General features: G+C 38.1%; 1 pseudogene; it reads left to right on the top strand.

Annotated features, from left to right (window-relative positions):
- Positions 1-1,299: 1,299 nt before the first annotated feature.
- LOC137634200 (uncharacterized) lies at positions 1,300-3,243 on the top strand (annotated as a pseudogene).
- Positions 3,244-9,748: the final 6,505 nt, after the last annotated feature.

The raw sequence follows: 9,748 nt of genomic DNA, 5'->3' as shown, positions 1-9,748 counted from the left end.
ATGAAACATTTTTCGTGAAGTGAGTCATAAAAATATTCGCATCTCGTTTCGCAGCTTGAAAATTTTGTAAGCAGAGTCTTTCGTGAAGAGAGGTATGACTGTACTTGGGTGATTTGCCTAACGAAAATAATTTTGTGTATTACTTTTTTTCTTGTTTAGTTAATCATGGAGTTACATTTTCTGCCTTAATTATTATTATTATTATTATTATTATTATTATTATTATTATTATTGTTATTATTATTATTTATACGCTTCTACGATTCATGTTTACAGATAATTCCGACAAAGAATTTTGTTGTTTGTCAATAAAGAATCTTGTAATCATGAATACATTCCTTTTACTTTTTCATTCTTTTTAAATTATTCTGGTTGAACAATATAAAATACATTGAATCTTAATTTTTAATATATTTCTTAACAAATAAAAACTAACAAATATACATTCTTAAAAAACATATTCAGTAACTAACCAAAGATAATAGAGGGAAGACAGGAACGTCACTTGGGTTCGTGCGAGCATTGGTCCGCTTTAGTAGGGCGTGCTGGTAACAGATGGCGCTGTTATATTTTGAGCTAGTCGTCTGCTACTCGTTTACTCAAGTCAGTGTTGCCAGATGGAAAATTTCCATCAATGTTCTTTTCATACTATAATGAAAGGTTTTTTTTTTTCTTTTTTTTTTTTCTTTTTTTTTTTTTTTTTTTTTTAATCAGGCTTGATACAAATCTATGCTACAGCATGAAAAAAAAATAGTAATGGAAAAATATACTAATTAGTTCTCTATTTTCATTTAAGCTCATATGTCGTATTTCCATGTCTCTCTAATGAATTTGGGATCTCCAATCTAGCAACGCTGACATAAGTCTTCAAAACTATCAGAGCAATGTTGTCATAATGTAAACAAGTAGCAGGTGTTTTATATATTCCCCCTTATGAAGAAACTATTTATCAATGCAAAGTTAAGGTAAGGTTGTAGATTGGATGTATATATGACTATAACTTGTACAACAAGTGTACTTTATCAAAGCTCGAGACCCTACACTGAAACAGGACTAATAGAGGTTAAGACCAATTCGAGAAGCCCTTATTTTACTAACGTAGGCGTAAATTTGTACCTATAGAAACAAAAATCACATTAACTGCAGAAAAAAAAAGCAGGACATCTTTTCTAAACATATTTCTATATAGTATGAGTAAAATATGACTTAACAAGTTTAAAGGTGCCCCTACAAAATCAACATTACCAATCAATTTTCTGGTATTGTCTAAACTATTTATCTGTCCGTCGTCCCAACAACATGTCTGCCATTGAAGTAGAGGGCAATAAGAGCTTTAAGAAGGCCAAGAGGGAATATCTTGGAGAGTGCATTCGCCTTTAGAGGGAATTGTCCTCATTGTGAAAGGTTGAGGCAGAGGAGTATAATGACGGTAACCAATAAAAAAAAAAATAATAATAAGGTCTATTGTATATCATTCTCCTCGAGATATATGGGAAAATATACCCAAAGGCAGGAGTTGAGAATGTAAAAATGAAATTTAATTCTTTAAGGACGAACGTCCGAAAGAAAGTTGAGGAATATCCAGTCTTCAAAGAAATCTGGTTGAGGTTCTGGAGTTCCATGAGCCAACATTGTGGTATTACACAAAAATTGAATTTCTTAGAGACCAGGAAACTCCTTCAGAATCCACCACTACAATCAAGGATACAGAGGACTCTGACTCGGCAGGTGAATTAGATTTCGTAAGTATTCTCAAAGTTTAATTGATATAATATGCAATTAATTTATATTTGTAAATTCAAATCATATATTTTTATTCATGTATTCAAGTGTAATGAGAGAGAGAGAGAGAGAGAGAGAGAGAGAGAGAGAGAGAGAGAGAGAGAGAGAGAGAGAGAGAGAGAGAGAGAGAGAGAGAGAGAGAATTTTGAGACTAAAATCATAAGATCCTTGCATTTACTTGTGCAAAGCTTTTATTCAATTGATATGAGTCAATTAAAGCAAAATTAGTGTTAAAACCTTTTTTTATTTGCTGCAGTACTGGCATAAATGTTTAGCATGGTAATTTTGTGATGAAATTGACTTTACATTGCATAAGGGAATTTAATGAAATCTTGAAAAATAAGTTAATGACTTGAAAAAAAAACTGAAGTCGAGCTAATATCTCTTCAGAAAAAGAAAGCATGTGTGAGTAAATTATAACCTCAGATTACACAGCTAGAAAAATCTAATTGAATGTACATTATTTTATTGCTTAGTTTGCCTTGTAACTTTCTCTTCAGAGTTGAAATATTAAAAAAAAAGTATCTCAGATCTGCTTACCACTGATGAATGGTTGTTGCAAGTATGTCGCAAATCTGTTAAATTTATATTGGCACTGGATGACTCTTGATCAGCCTCTTTGTTTGTAACATAAACAATTTATTAAATGTATTCATTTGAATTTCTCGTTGCTAGATAGTTATGTAGATAGCGACAGGCCAAAACAGTTGATTGTGATTTCTCTTGAGACAACAGAATATCTCGACCTAAGACTATAAAGTGAGCTGTGAAAATGTCACATGCCTTTCGATTATGCATCCTAGCACAACCTAAACTATTACTAAAGATTCGTTTTTTTTTTTTCCATCTACTTCAGCCTGAGCATATGGCTTCTTTAGATTTTCTGACAATGGAAAACCATTGTCACCAACAAAGACGAATGGGTTTTTTTTCCATACTATTTGGGTCTGGAAAATTAAAAGAACCCTCATGAAACATTCTTCCAAACTTTGTTTCGCCAATCAAATCTTCATAAGAGACTCTACCATAATGCCTATATCTGCCATTAGACTTCATTCTTTGCATTTACTACTGCCAGAAAAACTATGCTGAAGTGATTCTTGTAATTGTAATAAAAAAGATCCGGAATAGGCTGTCTTCTAGATATCTACATGTTTCCCATTGATGGCTCCAATACAACTGGGACATTTTCATTTGTCATAAAATTCCTCTGCAATATTTTTCTATTCATCTCCTGAGGCTGGTAGCAGTAAAGCCAATAACAGTGAAAGTAAATATTAATTAGAATAGTTACATGTTTATCTAACAATGTTTATGCATACGTGTTTGTTACATAAATAATATAGTTATTTAAAATTCCAGAAAGATTCTTGTGAAATGGAGCGACCCCATACCAAGGGAAGAAGAAAGTTAGACGAGCAACGAGAACTTGTATCCGATGCATGCAAACGTCTCCAATGAACTGAAAACTAGTATGAAAGACTGACTTCTACTGTACATGGGCATTGGAGTTGCAGGAAAACAATTCAGCACAAGCAATATATGTTGAAAGACCTCTCAATGATATTATCTCTGAGGATCAGATTGGGAGCATTGGGACTCTGTTGTCATTAATCAACAACATGCCACACCAGGCACTTCCAACAGCATTCCAAAATCATCAGCCACAACTAAATACAAGATAATTCCTATTGAAAATATGGTCACACTTGATAGGTTCCAGAAGCAAAATAAAATTTCTGATTTTTTTCTAATTTCAAAGAAATATGTACAAAATCCTGTAAAATTGAATGGGAAATCAGTTTAATTTTTTTTTTCTTATCTTGATATATTTTTTGAGGCATTTTATAATGGCCCTGCTGGTTTCAATAACAATGACACTGATAGACTGCAGAGACAGCAGTTACAGATTTCAAGTCTTCAGAAGTGGTACCTGTAGCGAGATAATACAATGTGATTGACAACCTTTTAGTTGGTGAGATAGCTTCTCCCATGACTGTTTTTCTTTTTAAGATCAGTGGAGTCACCATAAAGAATGACTCTTCGAAACATTCACTGTACGTCCTTAAAAGAATCTTAAAATCATAGAACTCACTTAATTTTAAGTAGTATAAAAGATTTCCATGGCTATATGCATGTATCCTCTTATACCAGTCCTTCGTCCAGTGATGAATTTTTTTTTCTTTTTTTTTTCTTAATCCAAACAGAATATCACTGTAACTGAAAACAGGTAAGAAGCTGTGTGTATGAAGACTAGTGAGGAACTAAATATTGACCATTAGAATCGACCCATGTGAGGGTATATGATTGACTTAACAAATGTTGAGGACAATCCTTTTCCAAGGGAACCTTAACACAATACTACACCACCCACTATTTATCATTTGCCCTCGTTTTAACCTAGTCTTTTCAATAGTATTGTGGGAAGCAATTCCAGTAAGGCCTTCCCGCTCTGATTTCCATAGCCAAGCTTGGAGGAATAGAGCGCCAACACACTCGCATTAAAAAAAACGAGAGCCTTTACAGGGGAGTACATTGGCTCCAAAAATTGGGGCAGAACTCCTACTAAAAATAAAAGAAGCGGAAGAAAAAGAAGAATAAAACGAAAGCCACAACAAACACGCCGGGTTGCCAAAGGGCGGAATTATGAGGTTAATGACGGAAAAATAAACATACAAAGGGATCTCCATCATTTCAATTTCCGATTTCTGCTTTATTCTGTCTGGAGAGGAAAATATTTCCGCAGGGTTATCAAGGTTAAAAACATACTTTTTGCCATACAAATCTGTTTTATATTTACATTATGAAGTCTATGCTTTATATCCTGATTTGTACTGTATTTTGAACTAAAACTAACATTACAAATTATAAAAACTGTGAGTTTATATTTGATTGATTTGACGGATGTTGTGTTCATTTTCGGTACTACTGCGTTTGAAGGACATTTTTCTTACCAGGCGGAATTCTTAGGCGGATTCAGTGGCAACACTGTGAACACGGTTCACAAACCATGCAAAGGTTAAGGCATGTCCACAGGCTCCGTTTTGCACAACAATTTGTCTGCTCAGTCTTAAGATGGAATGAAAACCTTACAATTTTATTGTGTTTACACGGTACCATGATGTTTGCACGAGTTTTGCTCAGTTTTGTCAACATCGTCATGGAGGAGGTACTCCTTTTGTCAATTTTAACGTGTTGTGTTGTGAAAAAAAAATTGGAACGTCTCCTCTTCCACCTGGAAATAATAAGTAATTTCATTAATACAATAATAGATGTGAAAATAGTAAATGTTTATTTGCATATAAAGTTGAGAAAAATAAATTAAAAAAACATTGGCCTACAAAAGATAGAGATTGCATTTATCAATTTCGATTTAAGTTTTCGAGTTTTTAACAAATTTTTTTATTTGGTCGAAGTTTAAGATTTCTACACAAAAAAAAGCTGAATAACTCAACAACTATGTCGGGAGTTTCGAACTGATCACTCGAAATCCCCGCCATTTAATTCCACAAACGTTGCGTTAAATTGGGGTAAGATTGGAAGATCTCGCGGGCGTTGCTGCGAATGAGTGTTGTCCAATACGTGACGGTATTGTGGCATAAAATTCAACCACTTGGTGGGGAAGGAGCGGGTGTCAGAGAGACAAAGTATTTATTATTTACGAATTACAAAAATGATATTATACTGTTTCACCACGATGAAAATATCGATGTATATGTTTAGAGCCAAGGACTCTCTAGTTTGTTGGATTACCGCAAATTATGGCCTTTAGCCGAAGTATTAAGTTTACCCTTTGATCTGAAGTAAGACTTTGATTGTTTCTCTGTCTTGTGGTCGATAAAGAAGCTTTATCAAACCCCTTATTGAATAAATAACGTAAGAGTTCCCTCACATCTCCCAAGGACACTTTAGTTAGCGCGGGAGATCGTAGTTTTCCTCGGAGCTGTCCAGCACGACGCTCGTTCATCTCTGCCTAAACCTCCAGCACAGTAAGTTTTGCTATTGTTCGTCTCTCTGTCTCCGCTCCAAGCCACGTGATACCAGGTCGGTTCCTTTTTTCTGAGTATTGTATGTGAGTTATATCGGTCTGTAAAATTGTCATCCCTGGGACTGGGGATTGGTTTTATGCATTATAATACACCTGTGGACCTTAGTAGGTGATTTACCAAGGAACTATCATTGTAATTGTGAAAGTTTAGTCCCTTTTGGTCCAACGTGGACTTTGTGTTTCATGAGCACATGTTGCAGACCCCCTAAGGGTGACAGTTCTATTTTTCAATTAGCTTAAAGTGTTATTGTGTGTTATTTCTCTATCAAATGGTTATTTTTGTAATGAATCTGAAAATTGTGATCATATTTTATTGAATCCTGAATAGTTTTGGAGAGCAAACCTCTTCAAGGTCTTGTCATCGGCCCATTCCATCGGGCCTAGAATCATTCATTTCAATAAGTTGGAGAAAATTCACGCCATTTGGTCCTTCGAACCGGATGACAAGTGCTTTCCAGAGCTTGAAAGGAAATCAGTAAGGTATGATCTTTAGGGTAACCCTAATAGGAGAGAGAGGGAGAGACTGAACTAAGCCCTCAGTGTCCCGATGTACGACCGACCGCGTGTGCCTCTAGTTTTTTGTGCCCCCATCTTTGAAACGTAAACCTAATTCTCTTCCTTCCTAGTTTGCAACCCCCCCCCCGAAATAGAGTAAAGTCAGTCAAAATGGCGGTGGCTACGATAGTAAACATCGAGGCATCGATGGGCCTCATAGTAGACTTACTGGTTGAAACGCAACGTGCGTTAGTTGAGACCTACTCTGAATCCGTGTACCAGAATCTGGTCACGCAATTGCAAGAAGAGGTAAGACAGCTAAGAGAGCTATACAAGAATCAATCTGTTAAACTAGAACCTGGTTTAGAAGCCCGAATCAGGCACACGTTAGGAGGAGCTACGCGAGCTTCTACCCTTCTATATAATCGAATTGATAGAGTGAAAGTCACTCCGATGGGGAATGTTTCCCTCCCCAGATTGAAACCGCTGCCTCTCCCCACGTTTGAAGGGGAAGTGCAGGAATATGCTTCATATCGAGAGCTCTTTACGATACATGTGGATCGAAGAGCAGATTCGGATGATGTATATAAATTCACATATCTGTTGGGGATTTTAGGCAGGGATCCGCTTAGGATCGTAAAATCCCTAAGTGTAACCGCCGCGAACTATAGGATAGCGTTGGATCTCTTAGACAAACAATATGGTAATGTCCATCAGACACTCGTAACTCTGCACAGAAAGTTAGCTAATATCTTTGTACCCTCATTAGATCCTGTAGAGCTGAAAAGGTTCCGTTTTGAATTAACAATTATAATTGAGCAGATCAAGAGGCTGAGTAGTAATGATATAGGCCATGGTATGGTCATGAGCCTCATTAATCAAAAGTTGTCAGAAGGGAAGCACTACAGGAAAGTAGTTGAGCATCTGAGAAAGTGTGACTATATGCTAGATGAATTCTTCGACGCAATTGATTTCATTATTCGAATGCTCGAGGACGATGCCTTGCAACGAGGAGATAAACTTGAACCTGACAAGAGAGTAGACGTCAGTGTAAGAGCGAAGTCGAAACCTGTTCAGAATAATTCTTGTCCCTTTTGTAGCGAACGGCATCCGCCTCACGGATGCGGCCAAGTAACTGACGTGGCTGCCAGACGTCGCATCTTGCTAAAGAAGGGCCTGTGTTTCAATTGCACTAAGTCTGGTCATCGAAGTGATAAGTGTCCCGTCCATAACTCTTGAAAGAATTGTAATGGTAACCACAACAGCCATTTGTGATAGTTATAATGCGGGAAAACGACCGCAATCAGTTCCCTCCACTTCAGCCCCAAGTAATAGTAGTAGTCAGTCTACAACATCCCGCCCCGTAGTAAATGCGATGCCTCGACAGCACGAAACTGCCCCCCGTCCATCTAAAGATAAAGTGGAATCAAAACAGTGCAAAAATGCAAATATCGCACAGATGTCCGATGTGGACCTCCCATGTACAGTCTTGCCAACGGCTATGGCCGAAATCAATCATAAGCAAGGTAGCAAGCGAGTCCGCTTATTTCTCGATACGGGAAGCCAGAAGAGCTTCATATCTGCGAAAACCGCGAGACAATTAGGCCTACCGGTGGTAGGAAGGGTAGCATTGAACATAGCTCCGTTTGGCTCCGCAAAAATAAGAGGACAATATGATGTTGTAAGTTGTAGGGTAGAGATGGGAAAAAGAATAGTACGAATGAAACTGGTGGCACACGAGAACGTTGACGTCCTAATACATAACGCTGGTTATGTACAAGTCAGACAGCATCTGTTGAGTAAGGGAGTCATGTTGGCCGATCCAGAGACTAAGTCTGATGAGTTGAAAAATGTCCACATTTTAGTAGGGGCGATTATTTTAGCTACTTCATCATAGGCATCGAGAAGGTTGATAGGATAAATCTTTTTATGACCCATAATGGTATGTCGCCATATGGGAAAGTGCCGCAGTGGCTATTGAAAAGAAAAAAGATCGAACATGTGAAAACGCTCAGAGTCTGTAGAATTGCGAGTGAACCAAACCAGTTTGACGGAGATGAGTGGTGGCCTTTGGACCGTGTTGGCATTGCCCCATCAGAGCAATATACTGTTCGCGAAGCGGAAGCCATACGAAAGGTGTCGCAAAGTGTCGTAAAGAAGCCTGAAGGATATCAGGTTAGCCTACCATTCGGGTTGGATGCTAGGCCAGATACGAACTATCGAAACGCTGTAGCACAGTTAAAATCGTTGCAAACTGAGTTCAGGAAGGACAGGGAATATTTTGATCAGTATCAGGGAGTGATAAATAAGTATCTAGAAGCAGGCTTTATATCAGAAGTAAAGGATCCCAAGATTGAAGGGTATTATATGCCACATTTTGGAATTAAGAAAGATAGCCGCACGACCCCCCCTCAGAATCGTGTTTAATGCCTCAGCAAAATCTAAGGGTCATAAATCGTTGAATGAATGCCTCTTACCTGGCCCCAATCTAGTAGAATTAGCATATCATTTGCTTATAAGGTTCAGGTTGAACGAATATGCAATGCTAGCCGACATCAGCAAGGCCTTCCACCGTATCTTGTTAGATCCCCGTGATGCCAAATACACACGATTTCTGTGGCGCGAGGTAGCAGGTCGAGCGCTCACCTTCACCTTTAGAGTCTTGGTGTTCAGCATCACGGCGAGTCCGTTTTTGTTGCAACAAGTTTTAAATTGTTATTTCGAAAGGGAAGGTAGGCCAGATTTGGCGAAGTCCTTTTACGTAGATAATTATCTTAGTACTTTCGAGGATGTAGAGAGCATGAGGCAGGAGCATGAATCTGTCAATAAGATCTTAAAAGGGGCTGGTATGCCTTTAGAAGGGTGGGCATCCAAAAACTTAGCCTTCGATAGCGAGAAGCAGTGGAGTGAGCCGGTAAATGTGAACGCACTTGGGCTGCGATGGGCCCGAGACGTCGACCAATTGTGTGTGAAAGAAAGTAAGAGAATCAGTGAATTAGGGGAGGGATGGGTACCTACGATGCGTAGGGTACTTTCCATGTTGATCTCCATTTATGATCCTCTAGGCTTGATAAGCCCATTATTTGTTCGCAGAAAGCTTTTCCTCCAACAACTATGGGAGGATAACGTAGGTTGGGGTGACGTGTTAAAGAGAGAGAAAGCTAGAGAAGCGAGTGAGTTGTTGTGTGAATTGAAAGGGGTAAGCAACATCACATTTCCAAGAGCGATAGGCAAGAAAGGTTTAGAGCTTCATGTATTCACCGATGCCAGCAGTAAGGCATACGGCGCAGTAGCATATACTAGGGACAATTGCAATCAGGTAAGCCTACTCACAAGTAAAATGAGGATCACTCCAAAGGGGAAGAACAAGTTGACAATTCCCAAGCTAGAACTATTAGCCTTGTTTTTAGGCTGCAGATTAGC

Source organism: Palaemon carinicauda, chromosome 44 (genome assembly GCF_036898095.1).
Source record: "Palaemon carinicauda isolate YSFRI2023 chromosome 44, ASM3689809v2, whole genome shotgun sequence".
Taxonomy (NCBI): Eukaryota; Metazoa; Arthropoda; class Malacostraca; order Decapoda; family Palaemonidae; genus Palaemon; species Palaemon carinicauda.
The sequence above is the reverse complement of the archived record's forward strand: the minus strand, read 5'-3'. Positions and strand labels throughout refer to the sequence as shown.